Source organism: Salmo salar, chromosome 23, assembly GCF_965601325.2.
Source record: "Salmo salar chromosome 23, fSalSal1, whole genome shotgun sequence".
Lineage (NCBI taxonomy): Eukaryota > Metazoa > Chordata > Actinopteri > Salmoniformes > Salmonidae > Salmo > Salmo salar.
Genome location: NC_138313.1, coordinates 2214841 through 2227434, shown reverse-complemented (window position 1 = coordinate 2227434; position 12594 = coordinate 2214841). Strand labels below are relative to the sequence as shown.

General features: G+C 43.6%; 1 pseudogene across 1 annotated transcript in view; it reads left to right on the top strand.

Moving 5' to 3' along the window:
- Positions 1-7387, top strand: part of LOC106583924 (ATP-sensitive inward rectifier potassium channel 12 pseudogene) — a 36544-nt pseudogene extending 29157 nt beyond the window's left edge. The window contains exon 2 of the transcript XR_014382275.1: positions 5278-7387. The product of XR_014382275.1 is annotated as an ATP-sensitive inward rectifier potassium channel 12 pseudogene (transcript). The remainder of the gene's footprint in view (positions 1-5277) is intronic.
- Positions 7388-12594: the final 5207 nt, after the last annotated feature.

Here is a 12594-nt window from a genome sequence, read left to right as displayed (position 1 = left end):
ATTGAGGTAATATGTACATGTAGGTAGGGGTAAATTGACTATGCATAGATAATATAAAATAAACAGCGAGTAGCAGCAGCTTAAAAAACATGGGGGGGTCAATACAAATAGTCCGGGTAGCCATTTGATTAGCTGTTCAGGAGTCTTATGGCTTGGGGGTAGAAGCTGTTAAGAAGCCTCTTGGACCTAGACTGGCGCTCCGGTACCGCTTGCCGTGCGGTAGCAGAGAGAACAGTCTATGACTAGGGTGGCGGAGACTTTTTTTATTTTTAGGGCCTTCCTCTGACACCGCCTAGTATAGAGGTCCTGGATGGCAGAAAGCTTGGCGCCAGTGATGTACTGGGCCATACGCACTACCCTCTGTAGTGCCTTGTGGTCGGAGACCGAGCAGTTCCCATACCAGGCGGTGATGCAACCAGTCAGGATGCTTTCGATGGTGCAGCTGAAGAACCTTTTGAGGATCTGAGGACCCATGCCAAATCTTTTCAGTCTCTTGAGGGGGAATAGGCATTGTCGTGCCCTCTTCACGACTGTCTTGGTGTGTTTGTAGGTGTTGTGGACACCAAGGAACTTGAAGCTCTCAACCTGCTCCACTACAGCCTCGTCGATGAGAATGGAGGCATGCTCGGCCCTCCTTTTCCGGTAGTCCATGATCATCACCTTTGTCTTGATCACATTGAGGGAGTGGTTGTTGTTCTGGCACCACACTTATGGATCTCTGACCTCCTCCCTATAGGCTGTCTCATCGTTATCGGTGATCTATTGTGTCGTTGGAAAATTTTATGATGGTGTTGGAGTCGTGCTTGGCCACTCAGTTACAGGAGGGGACTAAGCACGCACTCCTGAGTGGCCCCCGTGTTGAGGGATTCAGCATGGCAGATGTGTTGTTTCCTACATTTACCTACCATTACCACCTGGGGTGGCCTGTCAGGAAGTCCAGGATCCAGTTGCAGAGGGAGGTGTTTAGTCCCAGGGTCCTTATCTTGGTGGTGAGCTTCGAGGGCACTATAGTGTTGAACGCTGAGTCAGGTTTGAGTCAGGTTTGTAGGCCTCCTTGCTTGCACACGCTTTTTCAGTTCTGCCCACACATTTTCTATGGGATTGAGGTCAGGGCTTTGTGATGGCCACTCCAATACCTTGACTTTGTTGTCCTTAAGCCATTTTGCCACAACTTTGGAAGTTTGCTTGGGGTCATTGTCCATTTGGAAGACCCATTTGCGACCAAGCTTTAACTTCCTGACTGATGTCTTGAGATGTTGCTTCAATATATCCACATCATTTTCCTTCCTCTTGCTGCCATCTATTTTGTGAAGTGCACCAATCCCTCCTGCAGCATGATGGTTCATCAGAGGTTATAGTGGGATTTCTTATAAGCGTCCGGGTTAGAGTCCAACTCCTTGAAAGCGGCAGCTCTACCCATTAGCTCAGTGCAGATGTTGCCTGTAATCCATGGCTTCTGTTTGGGGTATGTACGCACGCTCACTGTGAGGACAACGTCATCGATGCACTTATTGATGCAGCCAATGACTGATGTGGTATACTACTCAATGCCATCAGACGAGTCCCGGAACATATTCCAGTCTGTGATAGCAAAAAACTCCTGTAGCTTAGCATCTGCGTCATCTGACCACTACCGTTTTAAGCGAGTCACTGGTACTGGTACTTCCTGCAGGAATCAGGAGGATAGAATTATTGTCAGATTTGCCAAATGGAGGGCGAGGGAGAGCTTGTGTGTGGAGTAAAGGTGGTCTAGATTTTTTCCCCCTTTTGTTGCACATGTAGCATGCTGGTAGAAATTAGGTAAAATGGATTTAAGTTTCCCTCCATTGAGTGCTGTCTTAGTGCCAGCACCGGTTTGTGCTGGTAAATAGACAGCTACGAAAAATATAAATGAAAATTACTTGGGTAAATAGGGTGGTCTACAGTTTATCATGAGATACTCTATCTCAGGCAAGCAACACCTAGAGAATTCCTTAATATTTGATTTCGAGCACCAGCTGTTATTGACATGTATTACCGGAGGCAGCTGTTCTGTCTTGCCGATGCACAGAAAAACCAGCCAGCTGTATATTATCCATGTCGTCGTTCAGCCACGACTTGGTGAAACAATACATTTTACAGTTTTTAATTTCCCATTGGTAGGATAGTCTTGAACGGGGTGCTCATCCAGTTTATTCTCCAATGGTTGCACGTTGCCCAATTGGACAGATGGTAGAGGCGGGTTACCCACTCGCTGACGAATTCTCACAAGGCTCCCCGACCTTCTTCCCCTGTATCGGCGTCTTCTCTTCATGCAAATGATGGGATTTGGGCCTGGTCGGGTATCTCGAGTGAATCTTTCCCATCCGACTCATTAAAAAAAAATATTTGTCCAGTTCGAGGTGAGTAATGCTGTTCTGATATCCAGAAGCTCTTTTCGGTCATAAGAGACGGTGACAGAAACATTATGTACAAAATAAGTTACAAACAACGTGAAAACACAGAAAATAGCACAATTGGTTAGGAGCCCATAAATCTCCTCTGGCGCCATTCTATTCATGCATACTGGCATCATAGTACATTGTACCTGTTGGCTGTAGCCCCTTCCTGCAGTCAAATGACCTAGTGGCCTCATTCATATATTTACTAATTAATACACTTTTATATTTTTTTGTTGCAGAAAATCCAGTGTTTCTATGTTAAACAGTTTTGTTATATTTCAGTCTTCTGTGATGCATATAAAATGTAATATTAGGATGCAAACTCAAAATTGAATACATTTCAACTCTATATCTGACATAGTGTCTTCTTTTTTTGCCCATAAGCATGTGTGTGAGGTGTATACTTTTGTGTCAAAGTAGATTTGTTTAAGACTACCAAGAAACACTCTGTGTGACCCTGATTTCGCCCACTGCAGTAAAATTAATAAAATGATACTGAAATGTCTATTGGCAGGTAGGTACAGAACAAGAGGAGAGCAATAACCACGGTGACAGCAGCACAGGGTTTTTCTTTGGTTATCAGAGAGATAGCGGAGTCATTTGTTGGCAGACATTTGACGAAACAGACAAGCTCTATTTAGACCAGTATCCATTTCTCCCTCTCCCTCCCTTCTACAGTCCTAAGGGTCCCCCCTGTTTTCTGCCTCCTCTTCCCTTTCTTCTTCCTTGTGTCCTTCCACAGTGCCTCCCTGTCTTCCCTGACCTCTATCCTTTTTTAATCCTTTCTTCTCACCTCTTCACTCTCTCTCTCTGGTTTCACTATGTTCCATTAGAGTACTTCACTCTCACCATCACTCGCCCTCTCCAGCTTATCTTCCTCAGTCTCTCTCACTTTTGGTTGGTTTCTCTGTACATGGGCTGCGTTCCAAGTGGCATCCTATTTTCTATAGAGGGCTCTGGTCAAAAGTATTGCACTATATAGGGACTATGATGCCATTTGGACACAAACCATGCTCACAGGAAGGGGGCAACTCTTCCTGACTGTTCTGCCACCTGAAGGGAACCAGAAATACTTCATTTAGGGTGGCAAGACACCAAGACGGGCAAGGCCAGTTACTCCTGTTAAAAATAATCGATTTATACCCATATTTTAGGAGAGGAGGAGATAATGAAGAGGGAGGGAAGGAAGGACTGCCCCCGGATGATTTTAAGTGTACTGTGTACTGAGACAACACCAATTAGGAAATTACGAACCACCTCACACCTGCGATCAAACCAGCCCCCAAAGTTACCACATCTTAGGTATAGCTACAGAACACCGCGCACCCAATCTCAGCAGCCCTCAGTCTCGGTGCGGTGACCTGTTTCCATGGTGACTCCTTTAACCACTCTCTTACACTGAGCCGTCCCACAATACCTCAGCAAATCAGGTTCCCTTTCAGAGACTCCTGGTTGGTCAATACTAGAGAGAGAGAGAGACTTGAGAGAGAAAAAGAGTAGGAGAGGATACGACAGAGAGAGAGAAAGAGAAAAAGAGAGTGAGAGAAAGAGAGAGACTACGAGAGAGAAAGAGCGAGAGAGGGAGAGAGAGACTACGAGAGAGGTGCCTGTTAGTAAGGAGGTCAGTCAATAGCGATGTGGTCCATATGCCATAACCTACTTTTTGTGTCGCTACACATTTCACTGCAATATGGTATCAGTTCTGTCTCCGTATTCAGCACCTGATGAACACCTAAGGGTCAAAACATTGTTTCACTGAAATGATCTGCTTAGCTGCGTTGACATGAACTGTGCTGGAGATGCATTGAAATAAAATGGTCTGTACAGTACTTGTGTTGAAAATAAATGCCATCAGAACGCAGTGAGCTCTCAGAGTCTGAGCTGTGGAAAAGGGGGCTCAATGTGACTGGCAGCTATTATTAGAGAGACAAATCACACTGCTCAGCCACTAGACTATATTACAGCCAGAGCCAGACCAGGGGGTGCTGGTGACGGGTGGTAGTGGGAGGTTACTCCTAAATCAGGTCCTTTAATGGTATTAGATACCAATTGATTCTTAAAGAATGTCACTCATAAATGCCTTATTAGCTTACTACAGTTACAGTACAACGGGTCTTACTTTATCTATAATAATCCCAAATCCAAGGTTGTTTGTTCAATTCAGAAGATGAGTTTCAATTCAACTTTAGGAATATACAAACATGCATAGTGAAAACGGTTGCCAGTTCCCAATTGAATAAAAACCTAGGTGATGAATTGATTGAGTTCAAATGGAATTGAACCCCCAATCCTGAAGCAAGTGAATCTGTTGTTTAGATCTAGGATGCTTCCCAAATGGCACCCTATTCCTTATATAGTGCACTACTTTTGACTCGTGCACTATAGGGCCTGGTCAAAAGTAGTGCACTATAAAGGGAATAGTGTTTCATTTGGGACACAACGCTAGTCTACTGGTGAGTTTAATAGCTACTATTATAAGCCTCAAGACCGGGATCCCAGCTGAATGGCTGCTTACAATTTTCACAAGAAAGAGTGTGATCTTGGTTTAATTAGCAACATCAGCTGCTACTAAGGCACACCGAGCCCAAAGTGATAGAGTACTACGCACCACACCATTGTAGTGATAAAACACTTAAAATAATGCCGCTGAGTAGATGAGTCTTTGAGGCAGAATGGAAGGGGTGTTGTTTAACATGGCCTGCGTGTAATAGCTTCATTTGTATTGAAGTGTTGCATATAGAATACACATCAATGTTTTAGATATTTCAATTGTTTCCTTTTTTTATCATACAAACAGTAGATAATATCAGGATCCTGTGTGTAGTAGACTAACCTCTGGCTTCTCTCGTCTCCTCAGGTCAGGAAGGGTGTGTCTAGGACCCATTTGGCCCACTTGGACAGAGATCTGTTTTGGCAGAAGGGGGGAGCTGCCTGTACCCATTTCCTGTGATCCCCAGTGCTGTTTCCCGCATCTCGACTACCACTCTGTCTGTTGAGTTGGAGCAGCGACTCTCTGGTGCCCCACTAGCTGAGTCTGGCTCGGTTATGAGTGTGGTCGGGGCGCACAGCTACTGCATCGTGTCCTCGGAGGAAGAAGGCCTGCGTCTCGGTGCCATGCCTGCTGTCACAATGGGCAACGGCTTCGGCAACGGCAAGATCCACACGATGCGCCGCAAGTGCCGCAGTCGCTTCGTGAACAAGAACGGCCAGTGCAATGTGCACTTCTCGCACATGGACGAGAAGTCGCAGCGCTACATGTCAGACATCTTCACCACGTGTGTGGACATCCGCTGGCGCTGGATGTTCCTGATGTTCACACTGGTGTTCGTGGTGTCCTGGCTGGCATTCGGCCTGGCCTTCTGGGTCATCGCTTTGCTTCACGGGGATATGGACAACCCGGGCGGTGGAGACGATAACTTCAGCCCCTGCGTCCTGCAGGTCAACAGCTTCGTGGCCGCCTTCTTGTTCTCCGTGGAGACCCAGACCACCATTGGTTATGGCTTCCGCTGCGTGACGGAGGAGTGCCCCTCGGCTGTCTTCATGGTGGTCTTCCAGTCCATCTTCGGTTGCATCATCGACTCATTCATGATCGGCGCCATCTTAGCCAAGATGGCGCGGCCAAAGAAGCGTGCAGAGACGCTGCTGTTCAGCAACAATGCAGTGATCGCCATGCGTGATGGGAAGCTGTGCCTTATGTGGAGGGTGGGCAACTTGAGGAAGAGCCACATGGTGGAGGCCCACGTCCGGGCCCAGCTCATCAAGCCTCGCATCACCGAGGAGGGTGAGTACATCCCCCTGGACCAGATCGACATCAACGTAGGGTATGACACGGGCATCGACCGCATCTTCCTGGTCTCCCCGCTCACCATTGTGCACGAGATTGATGAGGAAAGCCCCCTGTTTGGCATCAGCAAGCAAGACCTAGAGTTGTCCGACTTTGAGATAGTGGTGATACTTGAAGGGATGGTGGAAGCCACAGCCATGACAGCGCAAGCTCGCAGCTCCTACCTGTCCTCAGAGATCCTGTGGGGTCACCGCTTTGAGCCTGTCGTCTTCGAGGAGAAGAGCCAGTACAAAGTGGATTACGCTCACTTCCACAAAACCTTTGAGGTGCCGTCCACCCCCCAGTGCAGTGCCAAGGACATGGCGGAGATGGAGGACGAGGACAAGGATCCTAAGCCCACCGCCAACTCTTTCTGCTATGAGAATGAGCTGGCTTTTATCAGCCGGGATGAGGAAGAGGATGAGGAGGGGAAGGAGGATATGGACAGGGAGCTAGAGAGACTCGAGGCCACCGTCGGCCTAGACCAGAGGTTATATCATAGAGAATCAGAGATATGACCTTAAACCTTTGACAATATATTTCTTGTAACTCAGTTCTAGCGGGTTGTTTTCCATGTGAATACATGCAGAGTAATGCAAGTGCCATATAAAAACCATGACTTGTTAGCATCACGCTACAGCCATAAGGAAAGAGGAAATCACTCTAGTCAGACTAGAAACAGCCAGGAGTGGAGACAGCTTCCTCATAGCATGGAATAACAGGAACGGTCATAAAAAGACCCCTCTCTCTTTAGGAAAACTTGAAATATTTTGGTCATGAGATAGTTTGAGGTAGGAGCTTTACATAATGCAATATTCATTGTCTATTAGGAAATATCTTAGCTATAAAAAAATATATATACATTTCTTAGTAAAGTGTGTGAAGTATTTCCAACAGATCAAGAGGGTATTTTGGGGGATTCTTATAACTGCCCTGTATTGTAGAGTCGGTCAAAGAGGGAGAGTGTGTTGGAAATAGAAACACTGGATACCTACTGATGTTTAGTTAAACATTTTCTATATGCACACCTGTAGTTTTAAAGGTGCTTTCCATAAATATTGCCTGCAGCTAATTAGCTATTTGAAATATATATGAAACATAACCTTCAAATTGGAAGAATACAGTGATTAAATGCATAAATGTGCATTGTGTATTTTGCATTTCTATACAATTTGAATCACTTAGAAAGTAAACAATTGATATTATGAAAGTAGCTTTTGTTATATTACTGGGAACCTACACTACCATTCAAAGTTTGGGGTCACTTAGAAATGTCCTTGTAGCTGGAAATGCCAGATTTTTTATGGAATATCTACATAGGCGTACAGAGGCCCGTTACCAGCAACCATCACTCCTGTGTTCCAATGGCACGTTGTGTTAGCTAATCCAAGTTTATCATTTTAAAAGGCTAATTGATCAATAGAAAACTTTTTTGCTGTTATGTTATCACAGCTGAAAACTGGTGTTCTGATTAAAGAAGCAATAAAACTGGCCTTCTTTTGACTAGTTGAGTATTTGGAGCATCAGCATTTGTGGGTTCGATTACAGGCTCAAAATGGCAGAAACATAGGACTTTCTTCTGAAACTTGTCAGTCTATTCTTGTTCTGGGAAATTTCTCGCATGGAATAGCCTTAATTTCTCGGAACCAGAATAGACTGACGAGTTTCAGAAGAAAGTTCTTTGTTTCTGGCCATTTTGAGCCTGTAATCAAACCCACAAATGCCGATGCTCCAGATACTCAACTAGTCTAAAGAAGGTCAGTTTTATTGCTTCTTTAATCAGTTTTCATCTGTGCTAACATAATTGCAAAAGGGTTTTCTAATGATCAGTTAGCCTTTTAAAATCATAAACTTGGATTAGCTAACACAACGTGCCATTGGAACACATGAGTGATGGTTGCTGATAATCCTGTGTGGCTCAGGTCCCGTGTGGCTCAGTTGGTAGAGCATGGTGTTTGCAACGCCAGGGTTGTGGGTTCGATTCCCACGGGGGACCAGTACAAAAAAAATTATGAAATGTATGCATTCACTACTGTAAGTCGCTCTGGATAAGAGTGTCTGCTAAATGACTATGATGTAAATGTAATAATGGGCCTCTGTACGCCTGTGAAGATATTCTATAAAATATCAGCTGTTTCCAGCTACAATAGTCATTTACAACATTAACAATGTCTACTCTGTATTTCTGATCAATTTGATGTCAAAAACAAGGACATTTCTAAGTGACCCCAAACTTTTGAATGGTAGTGTAGATAGAAAACAATTAGTGGGCACAATTCACTATCAAGTGAACAAAACACAATGTTTGCTGTCTAAATCACTCTCTAGCAATTTATTTGTCTTGAACAGGGAATCTGATTGATTTAGATAGCTCCAGTTATTGCACACAGCTGAATGGCAGACCAGGCAGCAACATTGACAGTTACAGGTTAGCTCGCACCAAAATCTAGCAGAAATAGAACAAAGCACTGCATTAAGGGGCTACACTCGGCTACACTTGAAAGTCAAACAAATTAACCCATTAACCACTGCCCAAAAGCTAAAGATTGGCTAACAAAAGAGCAGTAGCCTTAGCTGTATATTAGGCTACATTTCAGCTGATAATACTACAATGGGAGTTGGCTGGATGACTGAGGTTAAAGACCGGATAATATAGAACTGTAGTATTGACCCACTGAAAGACAGTCTTACCAAAAACCTTCAAACATTGGAAATAAGTGAAACGTGGGAAGAAAAGAGGAAGGAAAAAAAAGATAAGAAGAGATTAAAGTTGGCCGGTAAAGTCAATCAATCATCACGTAGATAAAGTACGGTACAGTACCAAAAATGGGGTATATAATTTGCGCTGTTAAGACTCCTTCCAGTCATCACCTTGGCTGAGGAGACATCAATCAAGACATCGGCCAGGTTAATTAGGCACCAAAAGAGAATAAAAACAGACAAACAGGAACCACAAATGTTCGTTTACCATTGCCTATGTTTTGAAACATTGAGTGCCCTAATGAACACGGCCATGAGTTTGCTTAAAGAAGATATACCATTGGACATCCCTTAACAGACCCAAAGGAGGAAATAGTGAGAAATAGAATAATGGAGAGAGACAAAGGAAGATTACATTAGCGACCTGTTCTCCCACAAGGACTCTTTGCAGACAGACAGCACTTGGAGAAATGTCTAATTACAGTACGGAGGGGATTATGTAACATCATTTAAATGAATGAAATGTGTTGTAGAAATAGATTATTGACTGCAAAACTTGTCACCACGAAGTAGAAAAACTCTGGGTGGGAAATAGAGTGGATGGATCATGGTTACGTCCCAAATGGTACCTATTCCCTACATCAGGGCTCCCCAACCCTCTTCCTGGAGATCTACCATCCTGTGGGTTTTTAGTCCAACCCTAATTTAACACACCTGATTCTACTAATTAGCTGCTCAACAAGACCTTAACTAGCTGAATCAGAACTGCTAAATTAGGGTTGGACTGAAAACCTACAGGACAGCAGATCTCCCGGAAGAGGGTTTGGCAGCCCTGCCCTACATAGTGCACTACTTTTGACCAGGAACCCATAGTACTTATTCCCTACATAGTGCACTACTTTTGACCAGTGCCCTATAGATATGTAGGGAATAGGATGCCATTTGTGACGCAAGCCTTGTTCTTTCTGCTTTTCATATCTGAACTATGCACGTTAGAGAAAGTTTTAAGAAAAGACGAGTGAAAACTAATAATAACAAGAAAACAATACCATAGTCAAGACACGGGTCATTCATTTAGGTTCAACACAACAGTAATTGTACACCTGACAGAATTGGACATATATCAGTAATACGGTAGCAGATCAGACCCTCTCTTAGGTTAGGTTGTGTTACTACTGTTTTACTTACACCGATTTATGCCACTCCAGTTTTGAATGGGAATCAAGAAGTGTATGGTGGTAGGGACTATACTACAGTGGTTTATGTTCATTTAAAACTGTATTGTACAGTCCTGCTATCCAGAATTAGCCACGTCTATCAAGGTCCATTCATATAAGCATTATTCTCAAGGTGGAGCTTGCTGTTGGCTTTTGAGGATGTGTATCAGAAGCTCTCATGTTGTATCCAATCCAATCAACTGACTCTTATTATTCAGACGCTGATTGGCAATAGACAGAAGACAGGCCCAAAATAGACCTCCTGATGCTTCTATTCTTTCAACACTTTCAAGCAACACAAAACTTTGGCTTCAAGCCCTAACTACCCGTCGGGACTCTTCTTCCCAAATGAAACCTAAACCAAAGTTGTGTACTGGACTGTGCAGTCAGAGCCAGATACGGCTGGTATTAGTGCATGAGCTTGAGCAATACTCGTCCATGTACTGTACGTGTCAGGTTGCGATATCCGAAACGGCACCCTATTCCGAAATGGCACTCTATTCCTTATATAGTGCACTATAGTGCTCTAGCTCTGGTAGAGTAAAGTAAAATAGAGCACTACAGTGCATAGGGAATAAGGCGCCATTAAGGACGCACCCTCAGTCCTCCCTACAAACCCAACAGAGTCCCAGGACACTGCTGTATGGAGGATCCACAGACAGGTCAAACAGGTTACTGTTTTCTAGTATATTTTTGTAGAGTACCAGAATTCCTTGTCCCTCCTACTGCACAAAGTAACTCACTATATAGCCCTATATGACCTATAATAGTTTTGGTGACAATCTTTCATAGAGTAGGCAAGAGGGACAAAGATGTATTGTATAGAATGGCCATCAACTTTTGAAAAGCAATGTTGGATGGATGCCAGTCAGATGGCTAATGAACTTGGAGGAGTAGTGGTTTGATGAAATATTCAAGTAATTGTCGATTTTTTTTGTTTTGTTTCAGCACTTTGTATAATTCACACACTATCTGATCTGTTCAATTGTGCGGCTATATCGTTTTGTTCATAATAATTCACGTGGAATGGAGAGAACAGTATCTATACATTGTAATTCTAAACTAGCTCTCACAGTCTCACGTCAGAATTAGACATTCATCCATTTAGTGCTCAAATGTCAAATTTCTAAGTTCTTCCAAATGTCAAATGTTGTACCTTAATTAGTGTTTAAGATACTTAGGCATAACTACACATTTTTAAGGTTGGGGTTAAGTTTAGGCATTAACTCCGAAATCTCAAGGTTAGGCATTAAGTACGAATGGTTAAGGTAAGGGTTAAGGTTTAGGATAGGCTTAAAACAAAAATATCAAAAACAACCTTTGACACCAGAGGCAGACGCCTATGCCTACCCACCATCCCTGTCTATAATGCCTAAGCAAAAGCAAAACCCACTAGAGTAACAGCGCTCACTGTAGTTCCTAGTGGCCAGTTTCCACGTCATATCAGATAATGATGGATGTCAAATACTAACTTGTATCACAGGTGACCTGGCTGGTAATTCTACAGCATCATATTGCTTTGTCTTCTAGGAAGGTTAATGAAATACATGGTGAGAAAGATTGGCTGTGCACAACTTTGGGCCCTGGTCAAAAGTAGTGCACTTTGAAGGGAAAAGTGCCTTTTGGGACATAGACATTTACTTGCTGCTACTACTGTACAAGGTGTCATCTCTGTAATTATGATGGCAATGGGCGATCATAGAGATGCAAAACCATGATCACCATCTCCTTTATCTACGGCATCATGGGGTAGTGGATGACCATTGATATTTAATGAGACTAATTAACACTTTTAATACCCAATTCCCTATATAGTGCACTACCTATGCCCTGGTCAAAAGTATTTCGCTATGTAAGGAATAGGGTGCCATTTGGGACTTAGACTTAGTTGTTCATGACTCTTAGTAATGCTCCCATATGGGTCCATAGGTAGGACAGTCTGTCTATGTGCAGTGGAAACTTACTTGCTCACTATTTTCACAAATCAACACTACTCTATTTTTATATCAATCTTGCTGAGCTGGTTTTTTTTCATAATATCTCTGAATATGCTTGGAGGACGAGGAAAGGGGTTGGGTTAGCTTGATACTTGAGCACAAACTGAAACTGTAAACCTGGGGATGAGGAGAGGGAATTGGGGGGAGATACAAACTGAAACTGCATTCAAACTGAGCTCTGAGATTTTAGCATGTCATAACTACTGATCTATAATCTCTAGATCTAGATGTAAAATACCAATAACATAAGCCACCAGATGATACCACCCGGAGAGTTGAGGAGATATAAGACACGTCCGAGCTGCTTGCTAAGCCTCTGACTTCAGAAAGGAGAAGGGATACTGTAACTGACTCGACTGGGTAGACTGGTTGAACTTTGACCACAATCGGACGTCTTCCACTGACTGAACGAGCCCGAGATTCTGATTTACACTGAC